The sequence below is a fragment of the Phyllostomus hastatus genome, unplaced genomic scaffold (assembly GCF_019186645.2).
Source record: "Phyllostomus hastatus isolate PE091 unplaced genomic scaffold, TTU_PhHast_1.1 phas_contig_40, whole genome shotgun sequence".
NCBI lineage: Eukaryota > Metazoa > Chordata > Mammalia > Chiroptera > Phyllostomidae > Phyllostomus > Phyllostomus hastatus.
In genome coordinates this window covers 73,271,012-73,297,954 of record NW_025333872.1, presented here as the reverse complement: position 1 = coordinate 73,297,954, position 26,943 = coordinate 73,271,012, and the positions used below count along the sequence as shown (strand labels likewise).

The window sequence follows — 26,943 nt, the reverse complement described above, 5'->3', positions numbered from 1 at the left end:
TGATTGGCAGCACAGGTAATCATAGGGACGTAGGGAGGAGAATTGATTATAAGTATTGTCCAGAGAACAAGGGGTGAAGAAAACAGCTAAGTATCTGTCTCTTCTTCCTCATAAAATACTTTCTCATACTCTCTCAGGGCTGGAACCAAGGAAGCAGCCTTGGTTATGCATCCATTTATACCAAGTAGGGCAACAGGCAGGTGGCTTAGCTTCATAGAGAAATGCCAGTCTTTTTAGATGTCTGTGGTAAATATAAACTTATATGGACTTTCCAGATTAAAGCACCATGTAGTGGAATGCTAAAACTGCTCCAACATCCACTCTTACTGCAGATGTTGGAAATGTGTTCCAGGGTTACATAGCTGGTTAGTGTCAGACTGAACTAAACTTCATATTGCCGCCCAGCCTTTTAATTACATGTAGTAAGGTGGAGAGGCTAGCCTGCATGAGCTGAAGGTGCATCCCTGGTGTCCAGGTAGAGCTTTCCTATGTGTGATGTAACCTTGGGGGTTATTTACCTGTACAAATGTTTAAAGAGCTCCGGGCTGGTGGTGAGGGCTCGGTTAAGTGCAAGCTACTGCTATTGTTATTCTGTTTCCTCCTGGCTACTTGGTCTCTTTACTAGCAATTTTGCCAAAATTTTTAAGATAAAAAGAAATGACATCTTATGAAAATAAAACTTGTGAATTATTTATAGATTCAGTTGGCCACACTTAATAAGTGATAATTAGCTGATGTTATAAGCAAAGGGGATTCATAGTTTAGCTCTTAGGCAATGCCTCTATTGAGAGGCCAAATATATATTCTTCATTTAGGTATGTTACAGAAAAGTGTTAGTATTTTTTTTTGTAATTGCTCAGTACCATAGAATTTCAAAACTTAAATGTTACATTTAAGATGCCACACTCACGTTCTGTACTCCCTTGACTGATGAGAAAGGAAGTGGCCAGAGAGAGAAGTGATAGATTACATGGTTAACAATAGAGCCAGGCAGGCCGCCTGTGGCGCCTCTCTTGTGAGCCACAGACAGGTATTACAGATCTTCTAGTGTATCACCTGCTCAACAAACATCTTACACTACTTTGCTTACCTGGGTGGGTGTAATAATGAGAATTTTACCGACACTCACATAGATAGAATTTCACATGGATAAAACTGGAATTTTTAGACAGTTTATGAAATACTTCAATAAGGTGTATTTCTTTAATGATGAAGGAGAGATTAAAAGCTTAAAGCAGTTGGGAAGAAGCTAAAAACCAATCGCTGACCTTTTTCAAAGAGAGAAGTGTGTGTGTGTGTGTATGTGTGTGTCTGTGAGAATTGCTCGGTGAATCTACAGATTCAGAAAATGAAATTTGAGACAGTATCTTTGAAACCTTTCCCTCTTTTGTTGTTCAGCTGAGTGGCTTTGGGAGAATATCCACTTTCTTTTTGCACATTTTGATTGTGTTTAATGTAGAGCATAAAATAGCTTAAAATGATAGAAGTTCTTCAAAGTATAGAAATAGCAGATTTTTAAGGCTGGTGAAGTGCATTCAGCACTGTAACAAGTACCTGGTGGTCTGAAATGAGACTAGATTTTGAGTGTGATCTTCTCCTCAGATACCATTAGAAAGAGTCAACTGATGATGTTTAATTTAAAAGAAGCAAATAGTAACAATAAGGTCTTGAAAAGAATAGCAATAATCTAATCTGACCATTCAGATGTTTACCACCTAAATGGGTGGAGGACTAAAAAATTGCAAAGAGACAGATCAAGAGTTTAAAAATATGTTAATCATTGTTGACTAATTAACAATAGTTAACACATACAAAGCACACTTTTAGAAATTTCAAAAATGATTTCAGATTAAATGTGAATTTTCTGTTCTCTATTCTTCCTATTTAGTCAAAAAATAAAGAGGAAAAACACTCGTAAAATAAACCTGGTTTGAATGTGAAATGAAGTAAAACTTAAAAGCTTCATTTAGGACATTCATTTGGCTACTCCATTGAATATTTTTGGCATGGTTATATTGTCCTGGAAAGCAAACTAGAGATAGGTTTTGACTTGAAAAAAAAATTGAAACAAATAAGGGAAATAGGAACAGGACTGAAGCTGTCCTACTTCAGGGACATTATGAGAAGGCTGGGGTTCTCGGAAAGACAATGATGCTGGGAAAATAGAAAGCAGCAGGAAAAGAGGAGGATGAACTAGAAGATGGACTGACTTCATAGGAGAAGCCGTAGGCAGGAGTCTGAGGGAGCTGAGCAGGGCCGCTGGTGATGGGACTCTGAGCATCACTCATTCACAGGGTCGGCAGGAGTCAGATCTGATTAAATGGCGTGGTGCAGAACATATTTGCATTAAATTTTCATGTAGTATGAAAATGTATAGCAAATAAAATATTTCCATTTTAGAATACTGAATAAATGACAGTGTGAAGCACAGTAGAACTACCTTTGTAAAATTTCCCTAAAGCATGTTTTTAAAGGAAAAAAGACCTAATTTTTTCACAAGGAATGTTACATGTTATCAGATTATTCATTGGCATATTGGAAGGAAACCGGGCCGGAAGAGGGAGACCCGAGTTGCAGCCTTGTCTGCAAACAACCGGTTGTGTGACCGGAGACTGTTTCCTCACCTCTGAGTCCCGTTTCCTTCATCTGTGAAATAAAATGATTTGACTGGGTCATCTAAAAATTTCTTTCATCTCTGCAAACCTGTCATTATTAAATAATTTGAGAATTCAGAAATCCAGATGGCCAAGAGCTTGAAAGCTTTACTGAGGATATTAATAAGAACCAGATTTTAAAGGAAATATAAAACTTGGTTTTTCAAAAAGAGGGCATTCCACTTGGACAAATGGCGTGAACAGAGACATTATTGGCAAGACCTTCTCTTAACTTACTGCCTGATTATTATAAAAGCAAAGTCCTTTACTCTATAGGTAGATAGAATCAAGGATAGCTCAGCAGATTGGGGACAGCCATTAAAAAAATCTTCTAGCTGCTGGAAAGGACTACTTTGAATACAGTTGTATTGTAGCTGATGAATAAGAAGTATCTTAGTTCTGCTGAGATAGGGACATTAGCACACTTTCCAATTCTGTGCAGAGAGGACTAAAGAAAAGTTGACTGTGGGCCATGGGAGCAAGACTGAAGACATAAAATGGGCAAAGCTGAGGGAGCAGCGTCGAATGAGTTCCAGGTGCTGAGAGAGGGAGATGTGGGAAGGAAGAGGGACTGACCTAATGGACTGGCTGGGAACTGGCAAATCCCAAAGATAGGAAGGAGTTTGGTCATGGGTCAGGAAGGGGGACACTGAATTAGAGAGCTTTGTGATTTGCGTTAATAAGGCTCAGGCTTTGACGGATAACGGGACTTGATGTGCAGTGGGGACAAGTCAGCATACACAATTAAGGAAGAAATGTGAAGTGTGGGGTCAGAGTGACGCAGATGTTGAAATTGTAAGGGTGATGATTACAGAGGGCAGGGGTGAAAAATCTGGTCCCCGAATAGGAAAGAGAAGAGAGGGGAGGAAGAATGTGCATGGGGACACGTGCGCTCGTGGGCACGTGTGCCTGTGCCTGTGGGTGTGCGTGCGTGTGTGCGTGTGGTGATTATGAAACCAGCTGTGTCACCATCAGTAACCTGCTGTGGATGTAATCACCGAACCTCTGTGTGTTCTCAAAAACAAAATGAGGGTGAAGAAAGTTGAATTGTGTCTGCTTCTCAGTGGGGGCAATGTTGCGCTCTCAAGGGCATTTTGGGAATTCGTGGGGGTGTTTTCTGTTGTCTCATTGTTTGCAGGGCAGGTTCCAGTTGCATTAGACGTCCTATGGTTTCAAGACGGGCTTGCCAAACAAAGAAATTGTCTGGTGTTTTCTCTGACTTTAGAATGACTCAGTGGGCACTCCTGAAGGATGTCATATTAAAATGTCTCATCTCTCCTTATCTTTACTTAAGTTTTTAATTCCATGCACCACCTTCCCTTTATTCTCTTATTTTATGTATTTTTTAAAATAAGGAGTGTTTTCTAATCTTGTTTGTTTCCGAATCTAAGCACATTCATTATTAGTAGATTGAAGCGGTTGACCTCATGCCTTGCCGTCTCAGAGCTCTAATTCATTTATTGAAGTGCATAATCCTTTAAATTATATTTCTTTATTTCTCTTAATATGATTGAGGGCTTGTGTACATGCACACATTTTCTTGTATTAAAATTACATAGAGATAAATGATCTGAATTTCACTTCCGTATGGTAATGATAGAGTGGATAAATGAATATTATGTTAAGAGCAAGTCTGTTAAGGTTAAGGATCACTTAACTAGTTGATCTCCAAGGCCTCTCACTTTTGACATCTCTAAAATGCTGCAGCTTCATGAATATTAGGATTTGAAGAAGTAGAGTTTACCATACTGGAAAGTGTTTCTAACAGGCAGTGTCAGTATGGGTACTGGGTTGAAGTCAGCAATTCCTTGTGAATCTAGGAGGGCTGAAGGGCTGAAGAGGCTGAGATCTGCAGGGGAGGGACAAGATGGGCTTTTGGGGAGGACCTGCTGATAGATGACAGCAAAGGGACTTTTGGTTTGGCAGCTCAGAGAGGAGGAGGCTTTGAGCAGAGGGCTCAAGATGAGGAAGGCATTAAAAATATAGGAATTATTGAGCGTGGGCTGCGAACCAAAGTGTTGCAGGTTTGATTCCCAGCCAGGGTACATGCCTGGGTTGCAGGCCATGACCCCCAGCAACCCCATATTGGTATTTCTCTCTCTTTCTCCCTCCCTTTCCTCTCTAAAAAATAAAAATAAAACAAAATCTTAAAAAAAATACAGGAATTAAGTTATGACTTCACAGTCATTGTTTTAGCTGCATCTGGATGATCCTCTGTTTGATATAATGTAGGTGATGTAAGAGGTTTTTCAAATAATCTAGCTGCCCACCAATGTGTTTTTTTCTTTAGGAACTTTACTTTTAAATTATGGTGTTATTATCCATCATTAGTGTGACGGTCCTCTACCAGAACGCAGGAAAATAGTTACCCATGCCAGGTGATCTCCCTTTTTATTTTAACAGGCACACGATTGCCACGTCAGTTTCGAATTACAAAGTTTATTTTCTATATGAAAGATTATATAATATATTAAAGAACGTTTAAAATTTCAAAATTGCAAGTGATTGTACAACTTGCTGTATGAGAAAGTAGGAATGTCAAAATGATAAAACATCTTTTAAAATATAAGGTGAGATCTTAGGTTTACTTTTATTTCTAAAGTTGGTTCCAGACCAGAGAAAGCTTGAACTTGATATTGAACGTTAACATTCACTATGGTCAGAAATGAAATTCTGAGGAGATATTTTGGAGTTAAATTTAAAGGAGACTTTTAATTAAAAAATTCTTGTTCTAGTCTTGAATAGGTTGCTTTATGTAAATGTGAGTGCTTCGGGAGAAAAATCAGACAAAGTGTGAAAGGAGAGATGGGTGTAAAGTCAAGTGAAACGGAAACAGTTGTTAATGTTGTTTATGTTTGTAATGTGTGACGAAGATTGGGGCTCCCAAATTATGGTCGGATATTGAGTACATTCTGCATAACTTATGATAATTGTTCACTCTGGAAGATTTAGTTAGTACTGAAAAGCAGAACTAAAATGCCAATAAAACCAGTGCCCAAAGATGGTCACATTCATGTTTTGGTGAATGTTATTTTAGTCATTTTTTTCTGTTGCTCTTTGAAAAGTGCACGTTGGTGGTGAAGCATGGTGGTGGAGCACTGCTTCAGGGAGAGGAAGGGACAGACCCTGTTTGCCTGGAGTCCACTGCTGGTGCCACAGCCACCTGTGTCATTGCTTCATTTCAGTGGACTTGAGGCACTCACAGTGCCATTTCCTCTTTAAACCATGATCTTCATTTACTGAGTATCCACTCTGTAGTATTTGGCCCTTTACAAGAATTATTTCCAATCCTTATAACAGTCTTACAAGGTAGGCATTGTTATTTTCATTTGAGGATAAGGAAAAGGAGGTCAAAGAGGGTAGATGTTTTGCCCAAGGTTCTACATGCAGTGAGTGGCATGCAGGACTGTTGGACTCACACCTGCATTTGTTCAAAAACACTCATCTAAAAAGATATATGAGCCCCTATGTTCATTGCAGCATTACTTAACAATAGCCAAGGTATTGAACCAACCCCAGTGCCTATCAATAGACAAGTGGATAAAGAAGAGGTTTTATACACAAACATAAACACATACACAATGGAATAATTTTCAGCCTTAAGAAAGAATGAAATCTTACCATTTGCAACAGCATGGATAGACCTAGAAAGTATTATGCTAAGTGAAATAAGTCACATAGAGGCAGACAAAACCATATGATTTCAGTTATATGTGGAATCTAAAGAACAAAATAAATGGACAAACCAACTCTTAGATACAAAGAACGAACTGCTGGTGGCCAGGTGGGATAGGGCGTGGAGAACTGGGTGAAAATATGAAGGGGTTAAGAAGTACAGACAGGTAGTTAAGAAATAGTCATGGGGATGTAAAGTGCAGCATAGGGAATATAGTCAGCAGGGTAGAGTTATATATGGTGCCTGCTGGGCACTAGAATTATCAAGGGATTACTTTGTAAGTTACATAAATGTCTAACTCCTATGTTATACACCAGAAAGAGACTAATAGTGAATGTCAAGTGTAATTGAAAAACATTTTTTAAAAGCCTGCATATGTCCCTGTGGCCCCAGACTCTTTGAGGACGGGTATCTCCTCAGCATTGTGGATTGCATCCAATGGCCGTGGTGTTCCTTAGGAACAGCAGGAAGGGTGTGAGGAGTGGGAACTGTACAGAGGAGGCTCCTGGGGCAGGAGAGGCACCTGGGTCAGGCGGGCTCAGCAAGCCCAGCACTGTTGGACCAGTTGGGTCCTTGAAGAGAGGTGTGGGAGATGGACCTCAACCCAGATGGGAGAGAAGCTGGGGCAGCAGAGGATTTTGGATGGGAGGTGGTCTCGGAACCGATAAAGCAGGTTGTTCCTGTACTGACTGCTTTCATGGTTTACAAAGTGATTGAAAAGAAAAGTTGGAGATGAAGATACCCGTTGAATTTAGGATGTTTTTATATATTTCTGGGGAATACTTGGATAAAATGATGGTTTGGGGACAAATGGTTGAGGATGCTGCATTTATTCTGCATGTGTTCTCCGCATTGCGGTGATAACCTTCTTTAACAGGAAAGGTTGTTCTGAAATAAATGATGGCTGAAAACAGGGGGTTGAGATCATGTCTGGCTTGGGAAGCACAATTCCCCTGTCTCTAGTAAAAGACTGTTTGAATGAAAGAAAATGAACATAAGCAAGACTGAATAAGCTCGTTGCATGATAGCTGTAAAAGGATGGAAGACAGTGACAAGGGAACTTGAAATATCTGTGGTACCCGTAAGTCGCAGACTTGCTCGAATTCCCAAGCCACATTTGAAGTGCACAGAAGAGAGATGGACATTGTTCTCAGCCTCTTTTCTCACTTTTCACTTTACTTTTTTTTTGCTAGATGTACATGTCTTTTCTTCCCCTGGATGAAAAGGATATCACCAATGCTTCCTCCTCTTGCTTGCCCATTGTTCCATTGTTTGACCACCTCCTCTCCCTGCTTGTTTTTCAACTTTGCTGCATACACCTATTCTGAATGCCTGCTAACCTTCCTTCTCTTGGACAAGAGCCCAGGCAGACTTTATTAGCCTCCTGCCCACGGCCAGGAGCCTGCTGGGAACCTCTGAAGTTCTTGTCAGTTTCTCTTTGACCTTCACATATGTATTGCCTTCTGCCCGGCAGATCCTGACCTGAGTAGAGTAGCCAACCCTGTCCTAGATAGCTGTGTCTCAATAAATGTTTCCTGAATGAGTTCATTACTCACTGGGAGAAGAGAACCCCATTCATGGGAGGACTTCCTCTTTAGGTATCTCTGAATCCAATATTTATCTATCTATCTATCTATCTATCTATCTATCTTCTTTTTTTTGTAGACCTGTTTGATGCCTCACTCAATATTGTAGGCTTTTAATTATTTTAAATTTGTAAGTGTTCTTTGCAGAAAGCATTTATTAAAGACGTAGGGGACTTCTGGCTTCTGGACCAAATAGGGGTTGTAGTTTAATTCCATCTAACCCTGAGCAGTATTCGTAGATGTCACAGTCACCAGGATTTTTTAACACATTGAGCAATAATGCCCACAAGATGGGGATATTATTCCATGGTGGGGGAGGGCTGTCCTTTTTCTTGGTAAAATTGGAGCAGTGTGGGATTCTTCACTTTTCAGAGTGAGAAGATCTTTTTTTTTTTAATCTGAAAATAAGGAGTAAAAATAATTTTATAACATTATCATAATTTTGTAAGTGCTTCAATATTTTGTGAAATTTGTTGACACTGATTACTTTATGCACTCTGCATGGGAATTTGAATCTATTTTTCTTAACAAAAGAGTATTTTTTGATGAATTAGATACTTGACCCTCAATATAAAAACTGTGGTACATCCAAGATTTAAAGGAGTTACTAAGCATTGGCAAAGAACAGGAAACGAGCTTCTAACAGGTACAGGAGAAAAGGACATGTTCCCTGTCAACAAGGAGTTATAACCTCATTGGTGTGTTGAGATATACACACATTAAATGATGAGTGAAACAGGAAGTGTCATTTATAAGCACATATGCATTTATTTTTAATCTCTACCCTGTGTATTTCCAAAAGAATTTGTGTCTGTTTATATTTGCATATATATATAATCAGGGTGTAAATCAGTTTATAATGAGGTCTCTTGTAAGGGAATTAGCTGGGGAAGGGAAGAAGCAGGCGCCAGACTCAGGCTGGAAGGCATCCCAGAGCAGGAGCATCTAGGATGGGGCTGAGCAGTCTGGAGAGGGGTGGGGGGCATTCTGGGCGAGATAAGGTTCATGAGCAAACTATTAATAATACATGCTTCCAAGGATGTGTATATTGTAATAGTGGTGTGATTGGACCCCTGCCTTTTTGCTGCTTTGGGGAATTTCTTACTTCCAGAGCTTTGCTAGGAGGGAGGGCCCCCGCTCCCTGACAAACAGGGTGATATCTAGTGCTGCAGGCACAGGGGGTTGAGCTGCATCATCCACTGCTCCAGTGTGCCGGGACCACCCCAGGGCATGATTTGGGGCACTATTCCTGGCTTCTGGACATTTGGGGAGCCAGCCAGTAAGATTTTAAAACAATTCTCTTTTGTTTAATCAGCGCTAATGTCTGTAACTTGCAAACAGAAGCCCTGATAGAAATAGATACTCATCACTCGCTACTATCCTCTGGGCCAAGAAAGTTCCAGGTGTTTCATGGACATAAGCTCACTCAGGCTGCACTACAACCTTGAAAAAGAGCTAACACTGTTACCCCTCCATTCACAGGTGAAAGACAGATTCAGAGGGGCTGAGTAACTTGCCCAAGGTCATACAGGCAGCAGCAGGGAGCCCGGATGTCATCCAGGTTGTTCTGGCTTGGAGACTATGAGGCTAGCCTCTCTGCTCTGTCCCCGACTCTTCGAGAAGAACAGATCATAAATATTAACTACCTGCATGTATATTGGAGTACTTCATTATGAAAGATTTTTTTTTTTCCTCAGAACACAGCCAAGGAAGGATTTGAAGCTCTTTCTTCAGTATCAAAAATAGGAGTTGACAGTTGCAGATTGTCATTGGTTAGGACATGGAATGAGAGGAGAGGTTTTTTCACCTTGGTTTGCTTTACTTCTGTCTTCGGTGTTGATACAAAGGCAGACAGTACCTCTTGAGGACTATACCTGTTTAGAGGAAGGAGAGTGGGGGGTTGAGGGGAGGGAGAAAGCAGCGTATCACAAGAATGCTTTCAGGAGTTCTGCTCACCACATCATTAAGTTTTTACAACTCCTAGAATAATCTATACCCAATTTATTTTGCCTGGGACAATTATACCCAAATATCTGCACGGCTAAGCCCCCCTCTCCCCCCCACACACACACTTCATTCAGGTCTCTGCTCCAGTGTCTTCTCAGAGAGATCTTCTCTTCCCATCTCTAATAATCCAACCAACTTCTGCCTCCCATCTCTTAACCCACCTATTTTATTTTCATAGCATTTCTTACCATCTGGAAGATTATAAGTATTTGTTTATTTTCTGTCTCCTTGCCACTAGAATGTAAACTTCATGAGAGCAGGGATTTTACTCCCTGCAGAATCCTCAGCATTTAGAAGGTATCTGATACATAGTAGATGCTCAATAAATTATTTTGAGTAAATGAAAGAATGTGAGAGAACCGAGGCTCGGAGAATTTTAGATAACTTGCCTAAGATCCCACAGAAGATGCACAGTTATATATAAAATTCTAGTCTATGTGACTGTGAAAATTCCTTATGTTTCCCCTTCACTAAGGTCCCTCTATCTGGGAAAAAGCCTATATTTGTATACAATTGGACATGTATACATGACAAGAGACATGTCACAGGATTTTTTTTTTAAGTTGGAAAAATAAAAATCTTAAACAGCAAGTCCAACCTCTCTATTTTACAAATGAGGAAATGACTGTGATCCATTGAGGTTAGGTGACTTGATCAAAGTAATATCAATGTTTACTCATGGAGGAAGGACAAAAATCAAGATACAACAATCTCCCAGGTCAGTCCTATCTCCCTACATCCTGCTGCACTTACTTCCTTCTAGATAAGTGAGCCCTATTTTGATGCAGAATTTAGATGTTGATCATTGGTGATAGGTTTGAAATAGTGAGTCATGTTATCTTAATGCCATAATATTAATGCAGGAAAGCAGAGACTGCAAACCAGCTGCCCACAGGGACCAGCAGATTGTATAACATCCAGATAGTACTGGTGGGAACTGTGACAAACTAGAGGTACAGTCCATCCTCGAACAATGTGGGGATTGAAGTGTCAACCACCTGCACAGTTGACAATCTACTTATAACTTAAGTTAGCCCTCTGCATATGTGGATTCCCAACTACAAATGAAAAATTACATCCCCCTGTTCATAGGGCCCAGTCCCCTAGCACCTGCTGACTGCCCAGAAGAACATACTACAAGAGAAAAATGTGGTAAGCCAATCTAAAAATGTCTGAAACACCCTGCTGGCCAAACAGACATTTCTGCCAACCCGATCTAGCCAGAAGCTTCCCAGCGACAGCTTGAAGTCTTACTATTAACAGTTCTGTGCCTTCCAAAGCAGTTAGTTTTAAAGGTGGGAATATACTGGCGAAATTGTGAAGTTGTATCACTGTGGTTGATTGTTTTTTAGACTAGCCAAAGGATCAGTGGTTTAGGCTCTCAAAGTTCACAGAGGGAAAATAATTATCAATAAAAGAGTATTTATTGCCTGTCCTTATTATTCTGGTGATAAAGTTGGAGAGTAATGTGTTTTCTCTGTCATAATACCATCTGTCCTAATGGAAGGTGGTTGGTTATGTTATTTACTGACTGGGAATCAGAAACCATTTTAGAGATTTGGTGCAGCAGTTAACTACTTGAATGTCACTGGGCAAATCACCCAGTTTTCTACTCTGCCATAGTCCCATTTGAGTAATTAAAACCTGGACTTTACGAGACCTGGAAAACTAAGGATGCAGAAGATTTTATGCTGGACTTGAGCTCAGTTCTTTGTCTGTTAAAAAAAAGCCCAGATTAGAGAAAGACAGATTGGATTGCTTGCATATATCACTTACGTCTTTAAGCACATCGGTAATTCCAGTGGATCTGCTGCCCCTCCCCTCATGATCCAGCTGGGAGGCTCAGACAGGTTAACAATGATTTGACTTGGTGATCTCCAGATTATTCTAGTTCTAACTCCATCATATTTTGAAGACCCTTTCTGAGGACAGGTTTCAGTGGCTTTTGTCACATAGAGACAGAGAGCATGGGGCTGGGCTCTCGGCCTGGGTGGTGCCCTTGCTTTCCTTGTCTGGTCAGTGTCTTTCTCTTAGCCTCAGTCTCCTCATCCTTAAACTGGGGATAATTGTGGGGACTACCTCATTGTCTCATTGTGATCGCTGTTCCTGGCAAATGATCAAATGCTCCTTTAATTCTTATAATGCAACAACTGTGTGCTGTAGATAATGAAAATTTAATAAACATTTACATTTGAAATAGAGAGTGAAAATTCCCCCCTTTCCCAGCATATTCAGGGATTTTCGATTTCTTTGTAGGAACTGAGCTGTGTTGGAAATAAAAGTGGCAGGGTTTGTGTGCCTCTGTGTTCAAATGGTACCAAGTAATTAAGGCTCAGAGGTAAAGACAGATGAATCATGTGTAAGGTGGGTGTGAGCTGTAGCTATCCTGGATGTTAACTGAAGAGCTAACTTTTGGACAAATGGCTAGGCAGCCCTGCCTGGGACCCCATGCACAGTGGAACAGAAGAAGGCTTGCACGCGTGGGTTTGGTATCACTCAGAGGAGACCGTCTGATGCAGCTGTGCTGTGGCGGGAAGAGTTCATTGCAGGAGAAGATGCTTCTGTAGCTTTCACATGCTAATGTAAGGGCTTCTGCTCTGGAAGAACAAAAACACCTCTCTGGATTCATATTGGAGCATGATTGAAGGCAAGAGGATGGCAACAGATAAATTGCGCTCGCTTCAAAAGGAGAGTGCAGGTTCACATTGAGTGCTCCAAGTTGCCTAGGAGTAGGCATCGTGCCCTGATGGGCCATTCACACTGGGCCGCCCTCACTACTGAAAGAGCAGCCTGTCCTTGTCTGCTGCGCTTTCATCTCTGCCGTGTTTGTATTCATGTGCACTGTTCCCCACATGAAAGTACCGCATGCTGTTCCTGGCTTGGCTTCTGTGACCTGCAGTAAAACCAAATCTTAAAAAATATTTTAAGGCTTTTACATGGAATGCTAATTATGCACAGTGGTATTTAATCATTTGGCATCGCGCCAGAAGCATTCAGAAGGTCTTGCAGCTCAGGAAGCAGCAGCAGTGTGTATAGGGCATGGGAGGGGCTTTTGATTGCAAGGCCTCAGCCCTTTGAGTGTGTGCATGGCAACAAGGGATAGTGGCGTCAGTGTCACCTGGGAAACAGAGGACACAGAAGACCTCTTGGTAGGCTGAAAATCAGCTCTGCACACTGTTGGATTCCGAACAAACTTCAGGAAAGTTGTTCACTGGGTGAGCTTGGTGGGATGAGTTGGTTGGAATGGGTTGAGACTGGGAAATGGAACACTCTCCATGGTATTGCCAAGAATGCTTTGGAGGCCACATGTGAATCTTGCCTTTAACCAGTTTAAATTGTAGCCTTTCAGAAGTGGACATCTTGTTAGAAGAGAACGTCTTGTTTTCTTGCCCCCTCATTATACAGCAGGGTAGACCTGCGTGCAGGGGTGAAGCTGGCCTAGAACCCGGGCCTTCTGATTCTCTCACAGGTTCTGCTGACTCTGCCCAACAGGCAGTGGCCTTGAAGCTTCTGTTTAATTCTTCCTTCATTAACATCAAGTATGTTTTTCACAAATTTATTGTTCAGTAGCCTTGAATATTCAGGAACATCAATATGAGTTTATCTTTAAGATAAATAGAAGTTCTTTAAAATTTTGATGTACTCCAACTTCTTTTTTTAAAATATATTTTATAGATTATGCTATTATACTTGTCCCAATTTTCCCCCCTTTGCCTCGCTATGCCTGGTACCCCCTTTCTCACCAGTAATCCCTCCTCAGTTCATGTTCATAGGTATTGCATATAAATTCTGTGGCATCTCTATTTCCTATATTGTTCTTAACATCCCCCTGTCTGTTTTGTACCTACTTAATCCCTGCTCTTTTTCCCCCATTCTTTCCCTTCCCCCTCCCAGCCGATAATCCTCCAAATGATCCCCGCATCTATGAATCTGTTCCTGTTCTGCTTGTTTAATTAGTTTGTATTTTAGATTCAGTTGTTGATAGTTGTGAATTTGTTGCCATTTTAATATTCATACTTCTGATCTTCTTTTTCTTAAATAAGTCCCTTTAACATTTCACGTAATAATGGCTTGGTGATGATGGACTCCTTCAACTTTATCTTTTCTGGAAAGCACTTTATCTGCCCTTCCATTCTAAATGATAGCCTTGCTGGATAGAGTGATCTTGGATGTATGTCCTTGCTTTTCATGATCTTTGAATACTTCTTGCTAGTCCCTTCTAGCCTGCAAAGTTTATTTGAGTAATCAGCTGACAGTCTCATGGGAACTCCTTTGGAGGTAATTGTCTGCTTTTCTCTTGCTGCTTTTAAGATTCTTTCTTTATCTTTAACTTCTGGCATTTTAATTATGATGTGTCCTGGTGTGGTCCTCTTTGGGTCCAACTTGTTTGGGACTCTCTGTGCTTCCTGGACTTCCATGTCTATTTCCTTCACCAAATTAAGGAAGTTTTCTTTCATTATTTTTTCAAATAAGTTTTCAATTTCTTGCTCTTCCTCTTCTCCTTCTGGTATCCCTATAATTTGGATATTGGTAAATTTGGAGATGTCCCAGAAGCTTCATAGACTATACTCATATATTTTAGTTCTTTTTTCTTTTTGTTCTTCTGATTGAATGCTTTTTTCTTCCTTATGTTCCAAATCATTGATTTGATTCTCAGCTTTATCCTCTCCATGGTTGGCTCCCTATAGATTTTTCTTTATTTCACTTAATGTAACCTTAACTTCTGCCTGGGTCTTTTTTATGCTGTTGCTGTACTGAGTGAGTTCTCTGGACACCCTTATCACCAGTGTTTTCAACTCTGCCTCTGATAGGTTGGTTATCCTCATTTCATTTTGTTCTTTCTCTGGAGTTTTATTTTGTTCTTTCATTTGGGCCATATTTCTTTGTCTCCTCAATTTGGCAGCCTCTCTGATTTGTTTCTATGTATTAGTAGAGCTGCTTTGACTCCCTGTCTTAGTAGCGTGGCCCATTGTAGAGAAGGCACCTGTAAATTGTGTGGGGTGGAGCCTTAGGTAATCACCTAAGGGTGGGGAAACTCGCTTAACTGCTTTGTGGCTCTGTGTGGAAAGGAGAACACAGAGAGGGGGCAATGTTGCTGCCTGGCTTCTGAAGGTTTGCCTGAATGGAAGCTGTCTCCCAGCACTCACCCTCTTTCCAGTCACTTCACTTTCTGCCAGTATGCAACTGGTGCCCTTCCAGCTGTTGCCCTGGTGCTGAATACCAGAGGAGATGGCTCTGTGTGAGTCCTAAGTCCATGTGGGCCCTTTAAGAGGGGTGTCCTGAAAATCCAGGGGTTTCTTCTGCTGTATCTACCCTCACTGTTTTTTATAGCCAGAAGTTATGGCTATTTATCTTCCCATAACTTGGTGCTGGAACCCTGGCCTGTGTGGTCTGGCCTGGGGCTGGGATTACTTGTTTCTGAGATAACCCTCCTGATTTTTATCTACCGCATGTGACTGTAGGATGGCCTGTTCCTCCACCTCTCTTGCCACACTGTGTCTCTGCGCCTCTCTGCCTATCTTTGTGTCTCCGCCTCTCCTACCTGTTTGGATGAATGTGGCTTCCTTAAATCCTTGACTGTCAGACTTTCATACAGCTCAGTTTCCTGATGGTTCTGGGTGACATTTGTTTTGTGATTTAGTTGTAATTTTTTCTGTAGTCGTACAAGGAGGTAAAGCGTGTTTACCTGTACCTCCATCTTGATCGGAAACCCAATGTTTTTTCTTTCTTACTGAATATATTGAGGTGACATTCGTTAATAAAATTATATAGGTTTCAGGTGTACAATTCTTTTTTTTTTTTAAAGATTTTATTTATTTATTTTTAGAGAGGGAAGGGGGGGAGGGAGAGAGAGAGAGAGACAGACAGACAGACAGACAGACATCAATGTGCGGTTGCTGGGGGTTATGGCCTGCAACCCAGGAATGTACCCTGGCTGGGAATCAAACCTGGGACACTTTAGTTCCCAGCCCGAGCTCAATCCACTGAGCTACGCCAGCCAGGGCACAATTCTTTAATATATTATCTGTATATTGTATTGCGTGTTCACCACCCCGAGTCAAATCTCCCATTACCATTTATTCCCTCATACAATCTTTTACCTCCCTCTACCACCCATTCCCCCTGGTAATTGCCATACTATTATCTGTGTCTATGTTTTTATATTTCTTTTCTCCTAAATCTCTTCACCATTTTCACCCAGTCCCACAACCCACCATCCCCTCTGACAGCTGTCAGTCTGTTCTCTTTCTATGAGTCAGTTTCTTCATTAGATTCCACATATGAGTGAAATCATGTTGTTTTTGTCTTTCTCTGATTGGCTTATTTTCCTTAGCATAATGATCTCCAGGTCTATCCACACTGTCACAAAGGGTAAGATTCCCTTCTTTTTTCACAGCCAAGTAGTATTCCATTGTGTCAATGTACCACAGCTTTTTTACCCACTCATCTACTGATGGACACCTGGGCTGCTTCCAAACCTTGGCTGCTGTAAATAACACTGCAGTGAACATAGGGGTGCATATACTCTTTTGCATAGTGTTTCAGGTTTCTTCAGTTAAAGTCCCAGAAGTGGAATTGCTGGGTCATAAGACAGTTCCATTTTTAATTCTCTGAGGTAACTCCATACTGTTTTCCACAGTTGCTACATGAACCCATATTCCCCCCAACATGCCAAAGGGTTGTGTTTTCTCTACATTCTCTCCAACACTTGTTGTTTGTTGATTTATTAATGATAGCCATTCTGACAGGCCATCCTGACAGGAGTAAGGTGTTATCTCATTGTGGATTTAATTTGCATTTGTCTGATGATTAGTGGCATTGAGTATCTGTTTATATGTCTATTGGTTATCAGTATGCCCTCCTTGCAGAAATGTCTATTCGGATCCTTTGCCCATTTTTTAATTGGATTATTTGATTTTTTGGTGTTGAGTTTTGTAAGTTCTTTATAAATTCTGGATGTGAACCTCTTATCAGATATTTCAACAAATATGTTCTCCTATTCAGTGGGTTGTTTTTTTTTTCCCCCGCATTTGGGAGGATCGTCTTTATTTTAATTGGATAGCACTGCTGTAAAATGACAATTTACTGTCACAGTCAAAACAACTCAGGAAGATTTCCTGCCACTGCCCAATTGTCTTAAGAGTCTGTCAATTATTTAATGAGTTGGGTGAAGTTTTTAATTACTATGACTTATTGATTTGAAAATAAAATCATGTATGTGAAGGTACTACAATTGCATCCAGTTCAAGTTGTAGTGCCTTCTGAGACAATCCTATTGATTTTTACTGAACTATCAAACTGAATCCATGACCCCCAACCCTACTGCCCACATAATTTCTCACAGCTTCTGCTGGTTCAAAAATCATATCATTGCATATCATCATGAAAACCACCTATTTAGTTAATTTTTCATATGTAAAGCCTATGGATTCTATAACTTTGAACTTTTAAATTTAAATGTGACGTGCCTAAAGCAGTTGTTTTTCTACTTTTCTGTAGTCATAGAATCCTTTTCCAGAGCATTCTTAATTGGATTTCCAAATAACAAATTGAAGTGAAGCTGCCATGGTTGAGGGGTAAGTGAGGGACCTAGAGAGGCCCTTCCCCACCCCACCTTCATTTCTCCTTTGAAAAATGCAACACTTAAGTAAAGTGGCAGGTTAAGTTAAGGCTTTATAGGTGAAAAATTAGTGTGAACAGGTCGGAGTTATATAATTTTTAGAATTCGAAGAGGCTTGTGATATTACCCTTCTTTTTGTAGGGTGAGTGTATCTGCTGTGCTCACACAATGCACAGTAGAGCTGGCGACAGCCCAAGTTCTGCTGTCTGCCAGTGGAATTTTCTTTCCTGCACTATCTGGTGATAATAACCTAAGAAATGCTCTTTCATGGTACATTAGTATGCACTGAGAATGATGGCAGCACTGCAGGCGTGATTAAGATCCTGTTAGAGATAAGGTGAGGGGACCTGTGCTATGATTCACGGAGATCAGCCCAAAGTGAGAGCTAGGTGAATGCTTAGATGGTAGCCAGTAACTGTCAGTCTTTCTTTCCTCCTGTGTGCTTACTCCATAGCTTATTGCAATTCACTGATTAGGGTTTAAAATGATGCAATGAATTATGCAAAGCTATTTTTGCTGGAGGGGCTGTCTTGCAGCCTAATGCAGTGCAGATGGAAAGATCCTCTTTTAATTATTGTTCTCGCAATACTTGGAAGTTTTTTAAGGAATAAGCACTCAGAAGTGAAAGTGAATGGCCTTCAACAGTAAATGAATTCCTTTTGCAGAGGGGAACTGAAATGTATTTACAATGCAGATCGCTGCCCTGTGTTTGAATGTTCATCCTTGTCATCTGAGAGTCATACTTTGAAGCAAAATGTCTCTTGAAATACTTGGGTTTTAGATGGTTCCACTGGAGAAATTACTTCTGCCCAGGCTGGCCCAACATATATTGTTATTCTTCAGAAATTGTGACAAGTATTTAAATGTCGATTTACTCTAATCATGAAAATATGTAAATTACCCCTCTTCCCTTTCTCTGTCTCTCTGATCCTTAGTTACTACTGAAGAGGCTGAATTAGTTAGCATCCCCTTACTTTTATTAGCATAATATTAATGTGAATGATCAGCAAAGGCTTTTTAAAAAAGAAAGCAGAACCATGCGGAACAATAGCAATGCTCACTTCTTCAGTGAGGAAGGAAAAATATTTATGATTAGGTTTCTAGCTTTGATGTCTGTGCCAAGGACCACCCACGTGGGCCTAAACTGGTACTTGTTTTTAAAATCAACATCGGCTTAGACGGTTCACTTGCAGAGCAAGAGCTAATCTGAGAAAGGCCCAAAGGGAAAGTTTCAAAACAATGATAATATGCTATTATCTATAGGTAGTTCTTCATGACTCAGATGCTATTAAGAATGTTTACTAATAGGGTATATTTCTAAGACACCGCTTTGTAAAACAGAGGAGGAAAAAGAAAAGGAAGGACAGTCACTGGACAATTCAAGGTATAGCAAAGGACTGACTTAATGTCCTTTCCAGCAAAGGGGTTGATGTAAAAATGGCACTGATTAATTCTTTATTTGCTCAGAGGAAATGGACATAAATTAGAGGAAAGTGAATCATATAACAGGAAGACATTGTAGGCTCTGGAGAGAGCTTTATACAATTAGAATGAGGTATAGCAAGGGCCTGGAATCTCTCTTCTTAACTTCCTCTCACTGTGCTACAAACATGTGCTACACTCCCTGGCATCTGCGTCGGCCTCTGTTTAAGTGGAAGTGAGCACCGCCGCACCTGCGGTCTGCACCGCTCACATAGTCTGGAGCCCGTGCTGCCCTGCATTGTCATTTTCCTGCGTGATTCATTCCGCCAGAATGTGGACTCTCAGGGATCAGAGGTGAAGGCTTGTCCTTCTCTGGACCTTGGACATCAACACGGATAGCACCTTGCTATTAATGAGGAGTCAGTATTTACTGAATGAATGTATGAATCACCACTTAATTATATGTTTATTATTAACAAGCAAGAACCCGAGCTCCATAGCATCACTCCTTCAAAACTCTGAAGTCCTGACTGCACTCCTGTGTCAGTGTTCTTTCTAGTGTCCACTTCATTGCTTGAAATAGAAGTAGACTTTGTTATGGGGCTTAATTCGATTGCTAAGCCATAACCATTTGATTTTTGAAAACAAAACTTACGGAGTTTTGACTGATATCTGTAATGAGGAAGGCTAATGAATGAATGTATGGGTTGTTTTTCAGTGAAACCTTCTATTCACTCAGTTACTGGATTGAGAAATTAACATTCTTGTATTAGATTTGTTGGCATTACCTAGAGTTTCATAAAAATTTCTTATAAAAGGTATGCATTTTACTTTACAGAATTAATGCTGAAATGCAAATGACTAAAGTCCTTTATGAGATGGGCTTGTTTCAATTCCCACATGGAATGGCATTTTGGTTGTCCTAAGTCTCATGTGAGCCTGAGACTCAGGGGCTCCTAAGGTGACCAGGATAGGAATTAAACTAGGACAGTTACAGAAACTGCCAGTTTGGGAGATTGAATCCTCCCAGAACTGCATGTGCTCCGTGTGCCCACAACTGTGTTAGAGTATGTGGCAATGCTAAGGAATAGCATTAGTTATGCTTTCTTATTAAAATCCCTTTTTTCCCCTTTACCTTCTGTATGTCCTTTCCCCACCCACTGCAGGTTTCCATTAATTTCTTTCTGTATAATCCTTGCTCATGCCTCATGGTCACTGCCCTCTGAGCACTGGTCTTGTCCTCTGAACAGAAAGCTCAGTGGCTTTTACTGAAAACACTTGTTAGTTGAGCATTGTCCTGTATGCCAAAAGGTTGCAGGTTCTGTTCCCAGTCAGTGCACACACCTAGGCTGCAGGTTTGATCTCCGGTGGGGATGCATACAAGAGGCAACTGAGCGATGTTTCTCTCTGACATCGATGTTTCTCTCTCTCTCTCTCTCCCTCCCTCCCTCTCATTCTGTAAAATAAATAGGCATGTCCTCTAGTGAGGATTTTTAAAAAAACCCACTTGTTTTTGTGAGATTTTACATTTTTTTTGTTTTTTCCTTCAAATGTGAAGCTTGAAGTCCTCATCTCCAAGTACTATTTTACAATTGGAAATAGCATTTGTTTTTTCTGTTTCATGTATCTTTTAGGCTACTTGCATTCCCATCTGTCTTGTGCTGGGTCAGCTCAGATTCTAAAACATACTAAGAAAGAAGCAGCCTTAGATAATCACATTTAAAAAGGCAAAATTGTTCTGTAATATTCACATATTCTACTTCGTAACTGGCTTGCTGAAGACATTTAGAGGAAGACATTATGGATGAATTGTTCCCAAGCTTGACTCAATTATTTGATTAGCTGGAAATTATTTCTCCACCCCTTCCATCTTCTCAGTAGAGCTGACTTTTAGCACCTGGCTTATAAAATGCTTCCTGGCCTTCAGTACTTATCAGTGAAGCATTGTGGTATTGGAAGGTCGTTTGGAGCTATCAGTAAAATTACTCTTTGCTGTTCCTGTGAAGCAGCTGTTGTTGCTGTTTCCAGCTCTTCTACTCTGACAATTCACCAGCATTACTTTGAATAATGTTTAAATGTCCTCTCCCTTTTTCATTGTGTAATGTAAACACAGATATCTTTCCATCTTTAAATAATGATTTTGTCCCAGTGTTTCTCTATGGTCTTGCTTTGCCTGGCTGGTGGAAGTTTGGTTTTATGCCTCTGTGGCCCACTGAGATGTGAGATTATTTCTCTACTTTATTGCAATAAGTAATCACAACAACTAAGAAGAACTTAATAATAATGCCCCCATCTCTTCCATAACATGTCCACTTACTTAGCTTTAGTGATTATTCAAAGGTTTTTTTTTTTTAATCCAGTTTTGCCTTTTGTCCAATGTTGGTGTTAATATGGATATAAAAGTCTTGGGGAAGGACAAAAAATTTGCCCATAGGAAACAGGTAAAACCAGTTGTATATCCAATACTATTCTAAGTTAAGGTAAAATATCAGTTTATATTTTTGTATGATATTGACCAATATATTGTTAGAGCCCATATGATGGTAGGCACTAAGAATCAATAGCAACCTACTTCACAAACGGGAGAGGGTATCAAAAAATGGTAATTTGTCAATGTGTGTTCAGCCCAAATGAAATTCCTGGCCAACAGTTAAACATCTATCCTGGATTCCAGATCTTGATGTATATTGTTACGTTTAGTAAGTGAAAGAGTTGCACACTGGTGAAAATGTATCTGTATTAATATTGTCTAAGGTGTATAGGTTGGTAAACTGTAATAATGATGTTCCAAGCTCATAGAAGGAATGATAGAGGACTTTTGAATGATAAATTCAAGAATATCAGAGAAGATGAGAAGACTTTCGTTCTTTGTTAGTGAATCCTTTTCTGCATTTCACCACAGCAGATGTATTGAGAATTTTATTGATTCTTCAGAAAGAACAGAGGAGCACAGATTTGCAACTGAAAAGGCAAAAAATTTGATTAGTCAGGAGCACTAAAGATAAATGGGTAAAATGTTGGTGAAAATTTGGGGTGCTGATAACTACCTTTAAAGCCCCGTGACTGCTGTGAAACAAGAACCAGGTACAGACAACTGTTGGGGGGAAGCCAGCCCCCAACTCTGGGAAGAACAACCCTAATAATGGACCAGTGAGTGAGTGCGCTTCAGGCAAGCCCAGGAGGACTGTGAGAAACAGAGCAGGGAGAGAGAGGGGTCCTAGGATGGGTTGTAGAGGTACCCCTCAAATTGTTGGTCTCCATATGTGGAAATGAGTGAGCAGGGGGTGAGGCGGCGGTGAGGGGGGAGCAGTGTTGGTCAGGGAGGAAGTGAAAGTTTACTGAGGAAGGAATGGTGCACCACAGCAGGGCCTGAATCGTGTTAGAGACCATCTGAAGGAGAGGTCATGACCCAGAGGCGCCTGCTGGAGAGTTGTCTGGGCCACTAGTTGAGTGAGGAACTGGAAAATTTTCCCCATACTTGGTGTTAGTGTCGTGTATAATCTCTCTCCTGACAAAGGCTCGAATAGCTTGGCTGAACTGACATCTCAGATAAGTTGCTCAATAGGTAGTTGGTATCCAGTAAATAGTTTAAAATTTGTTTTAGAGATTAAGTTGACAGCTTGGAACCAGGGAATGTATCTTAACACACTGTATGCCAGTGTTTGTTTATGACTTGATATTAGATAACAGTCTGATATGAAATCAGCCCCCTCTTTGGTATGTTTTCACTCCCTCATACAGAAGTCTGCTTTCAAACTAAACACCCAAGAGTTACAGAGGCATAGAACAATTATTTACTAATGACCTTTTAGGGCTTCCTGATGACTAATTTCTTTACTGTCTACTTTTCATGGCCCTGTCTTATTAATTTATAATTTTGTGCAATTAAATTTAAAAAAACCTTAGGAATTAAGTAGAGGTGGTTGTTCTGGAGGTAGCAATAATTAATTGGACAATGGCAAGCTGTTTGCTGAACCCAGGAATGCCTGATGAAAAACACTTGCCCCAAGGAACACACAGTTTAGGTGTAGAGAGACAAGTGTGAGCATCTCAGCACAGGATGTGGTGAGGGCTGTGGAGAGACTGACGAAGGGAGGAAATGCCTTTCTTTATTCCATCCCCCATGGAGAAAGGTACCAAGTTATGAAATTAAGTAATGACAGCTGGAAGACAGGTCTAGCTGGAGAGCTCAAGCTCAGAATGCAAACTAACTGCTTATATCTAATCTCTAGGTAGCGCTCTCACTAAGCAGAGCAAGAAATGGAAAGAGTTTTGGAAATGAACTTGCAGGTGCAGGTGTCAGGTGGATGCAAGTTGTGGTGATAAATTTTTTTTTTTAATGGTAGCAGCATGGTTCATTAAACTGTGCCTTAGTGCAGGCTCTGGGGCTTGCCTGTGGTGTTCTTGATGTATACAGCCCGGACATTCTGCCAGTTCTCTTTGAGCAATGACACAAGGAAATTGACGGCTAAGTGGATGTTGTATACCAGCTCATCATCTGTCATCTTCATGCAGCTCACAGCTACTGCCAGACACAGCCCCCTCTTCTGGAACTTGATCAAGAGGTTTCATTCCATGACTTTGGCCACATGGTCTTGTTGCGGGTCAGCAAGGTCCAGAACCTGCCAGCCTTATTTGGGCCTGGGCCCAGGTTTTGTGGGATCTGTTTGGTCAGAGACTCCGAAGTCAAAAAGTCATCCTACTTTTTGACCAGTGTCTTGATCAGTTTCTTCTTTTTTTAAATCCTCACCCAAGGATATGTTTTCTTTGCTATAAAAGAGAGGAAGAGAAACATTGATGTGAGAAAGAAACATTGATTGATTGCCTCCGGTACCCACCCTGACCAAACTTAGAGTTTAGGCATGTGCCCTGACTGGGAATTGAACCAGCAATGTTTTGGAGCACAGGGCAATGCTCCAACCAACTGAACCACCCAGCCAAGGCCCAGTTTCTTATTCTTGAGTTTCTTCAGCACCTCAGTGCCCATGTGGAGGATATCCATGGCATTGGCCTTGTCGCAGTGCTGCTGGTCCCTCCGAACACAGAGAACTTGGGGGCAGGGAGTGGATGTAAACCTGATGGTGCCCAAGAAGTGTTTGTCCTTCTTAGGTTCACAGATCTTCAAGCTGATATGCATCTCCACTGTCTCCAAAAACTAGAGCTCATGCTAGTTTCTGTGCAAGACCGCCTCCTAGAGTGTGTCCCAGGAAACTTTGTTACTGGTGGTTCCTCCCACAGCAAAAGCCGGAAAGGAGTGGTGATAGATAACTGAAATGTATAAGCACACTCAGTCTGTTGTGCTGAACCAGTGCTCCAAGATCTTGATATTGTATGTCAAAGCCCCACTGCATATCCTTTCATCCTCTTCTTAGAAGAAGATTTTAATGTTAAGATCCCCTGCCTCTCACTTAGCTACTTGTTTTCCCCCAGCTGAGGAGGAAGAACTACCTCCTGAGAGAGATTTGGGGAACAAAGAGGATCTCACTTTTACCCAGAACTAGAGCTCTGAAGTAGGAAAGACCTATGTCTGGTGGCCAGAGATAGCCCCTAAGTTCCCCTTTCTGTGCCCTGCGCCCACACTTAAATGGGAAGAGAGTGTTTCCAACTTGACTTGACCACCTCTGGGCCTTCCCACATGTCTTTCCGTCTGGTGCTTTCCCTTCTTTTTTTGTTACTGGACTCAGGTGGTGCTCCCTGCCTATATCCCTATTCTTTTGCTGATGTTCTCATACAAATTGGTTTTGCCATGGTTTCCTGTAAAAGGAATAATGCCAGGTTTTCAAAGCTCTCTCTCCCCAGGGTCCCTAATGGTCTCTCAGTGTCACTGAGGCAATGTTGTGTTTCTAAGAGGATAGTTCATTTGCTCACTGATTTGCTGTGTGGCAAAGTTGAGTGGCCACTTTGAAAGACCAAGTGCTATACAGATGTAAAGTGACTTTTATTTTTAAAGGAAAAGAAAGGTGAACAAACCAATTGGGAAATTTTATTGTTCCCTCCAAATGAAAGGGATAATATACGCAAAAAGTAACAGTAAGTTTCCTTGAAGTATGAAAATCAACATTGTATCTTTTAAACTGTAGCACTTGGGTGGCATAGAAGAGATGAGGAATCCTTTCCCTGCTTTGCAAAGGCAGTGGGTCGGTCGCCTGGGTCTGAGGAGGGGCCAGTGTGGTTGCTTTCTAATCACCTTCTCACTGCTTGCAGGCACAGTCAGTGTTCTTTCTTCCTGGTTGTCAGTACCACTTCTCATAATTACTGCTTTCAGCTAAACAATAGTAAGCATTCACTTCCAACGGGGTAAAAATGACTTGGGTCATTCATAGGCTGCAGCTCTTCATAGTCATTCAAATTCAGTGTGTTCTGATGGACGGGGCCATTACAGAGTATTAATAGCTGCGCCATCTCCTGACGGCCGTGATTACTCTTTTAATGTCACTGCCAAAGTGAAAGAGAAAAAGCTCCGTGTCAGAAATACACAATGTTTTTTTCCAATATAGAGGTAATGTAGATGGAGAAGCAGAATGAATTTTTAAGAACAAATTTTAGACATCTTCAAACCAGTTTTTTAAAAAATGGTACATTTGAAGTTATGCTCCAGTGCGAACGAACCATATTTTAGAAAATGCATCGGAAAAGGTTTCTGTGCGTTGTAGAGGCATGGTGTGATGTTCAATGTATTTTTCTCTAGATAAGTGCAGTGGTCATTCAAAAACACTAATTATAGACTGTTAACAGGATCGCCTTTTTTTTTTTTATGTGAAACACAGACCAGAGAGATTGGAGCATTTGATACAAAAAAGTGAATTCCACTCTTTCTTGTCTGTTTAGTATAATAAGATGACCACTGAAGAGGAAATGAGAACAGTAATCTTGGATCTGCCATCACTTTGCTGGATGACTTTGGGGAAAATATAACCCTGGGGCCTCATTATCTTACCAAGAAAATGATGGGATGGGTTTAAATCTCTAGGGTCCAATATCATTTTAAAGTGTACACATCAACAGATAAGACTTTATCTAAAATATACTTGGTCATTATGGCTGATGATAAATCTAATCTGAGTAAGAACTTCTTTTCAATATTAAAAAGAAAACAACATAAAATAAAAATAAACCTTTATTTTTGGTCTTTATCTCCCAACCCAGTCACTTCTTTTCCTGCTTTGGAAATACATGTAGGATAAGGAGCATGAAAGAAAGTGTACCTCTTTAGGAAAAGATCTTGTAAGAAAACAAACAAACCAACAAACAAAGAAGAATCCTAGCATCAAAAGACTTCAAGGAAGCAGACTTTGGGCCACAGAAATACCCTGGAAGGGACAGAACCAGGAGACTGAATAGGAAGTGCAGTAACAAGACTCCTGATAGGGTAGGTACATTCAAAAAGTAGAGATTGGACCGGACAGTTCAAAGAAATTCTCTAGTTCCAAATAAGTCTGCCCTGAGACAGTTGTAGGAAGAGATATGGACGACTGAGCAGCATTAAGGAAAACACACACTTTCAGATGCACTGGCCAAAAGGGGAAGCTTAGAGAGGGCTTCTTCCTCTTATACTGGACAGATAAAAGCAAATGATGAAAGACGTTAGCATGGCAGGGGCTTTAACTGACGTTTTTATTCCTTTTCACTGTAGTATAAATTATCTATGGATATATAATTGGAGTAAGTCCCAGCTTTGATGAAAGGCTGTAAAACTAAACTAAAATAAACAAAGAAGTAGGTCAAGAGTCAGTAGGAAAACATGTCTGTTCCTTTCAGTAAGGCTTTCTGGACTGTTGCCCACAGAATTAAAAAGTGCTTTTTGAGATCCATTAGGTATTGTTTTTGAGAAATCCTAGAGCAGCGGTTTTCAAAATGTGGTCCAGGAACAACTGGGGGTCTCAAGACCCTTTCAGAGGTCTAGCGATCAAAACTATTTTCATAATAACACCAAGGCATTATTGGCCTTTTACACTCTCATTCTCTCATGAGAATACA

At 40.7% G+C, this 26,943-nt stretch overlaps 1 protein-coding gene and 1 pseudogene across 2 annotated transcripts in view; one reads left to right on the top strand and one right to left on the bottom strand.

Annotated features, from left to right (window-relative positions):
• Nucleotides 1-26,943, top strand: part of ARHGAP18 (Rho GTPase activating protein 18) — a 123,453-nt gene that overhangs the window by 32,004 nt on the left and 64,506 nt on the right. The window lies entirely within an intron of this gene.
• Nucleotides 23,337-25,368, bottom strand: LOC123821426 (annotated as a pseudogene).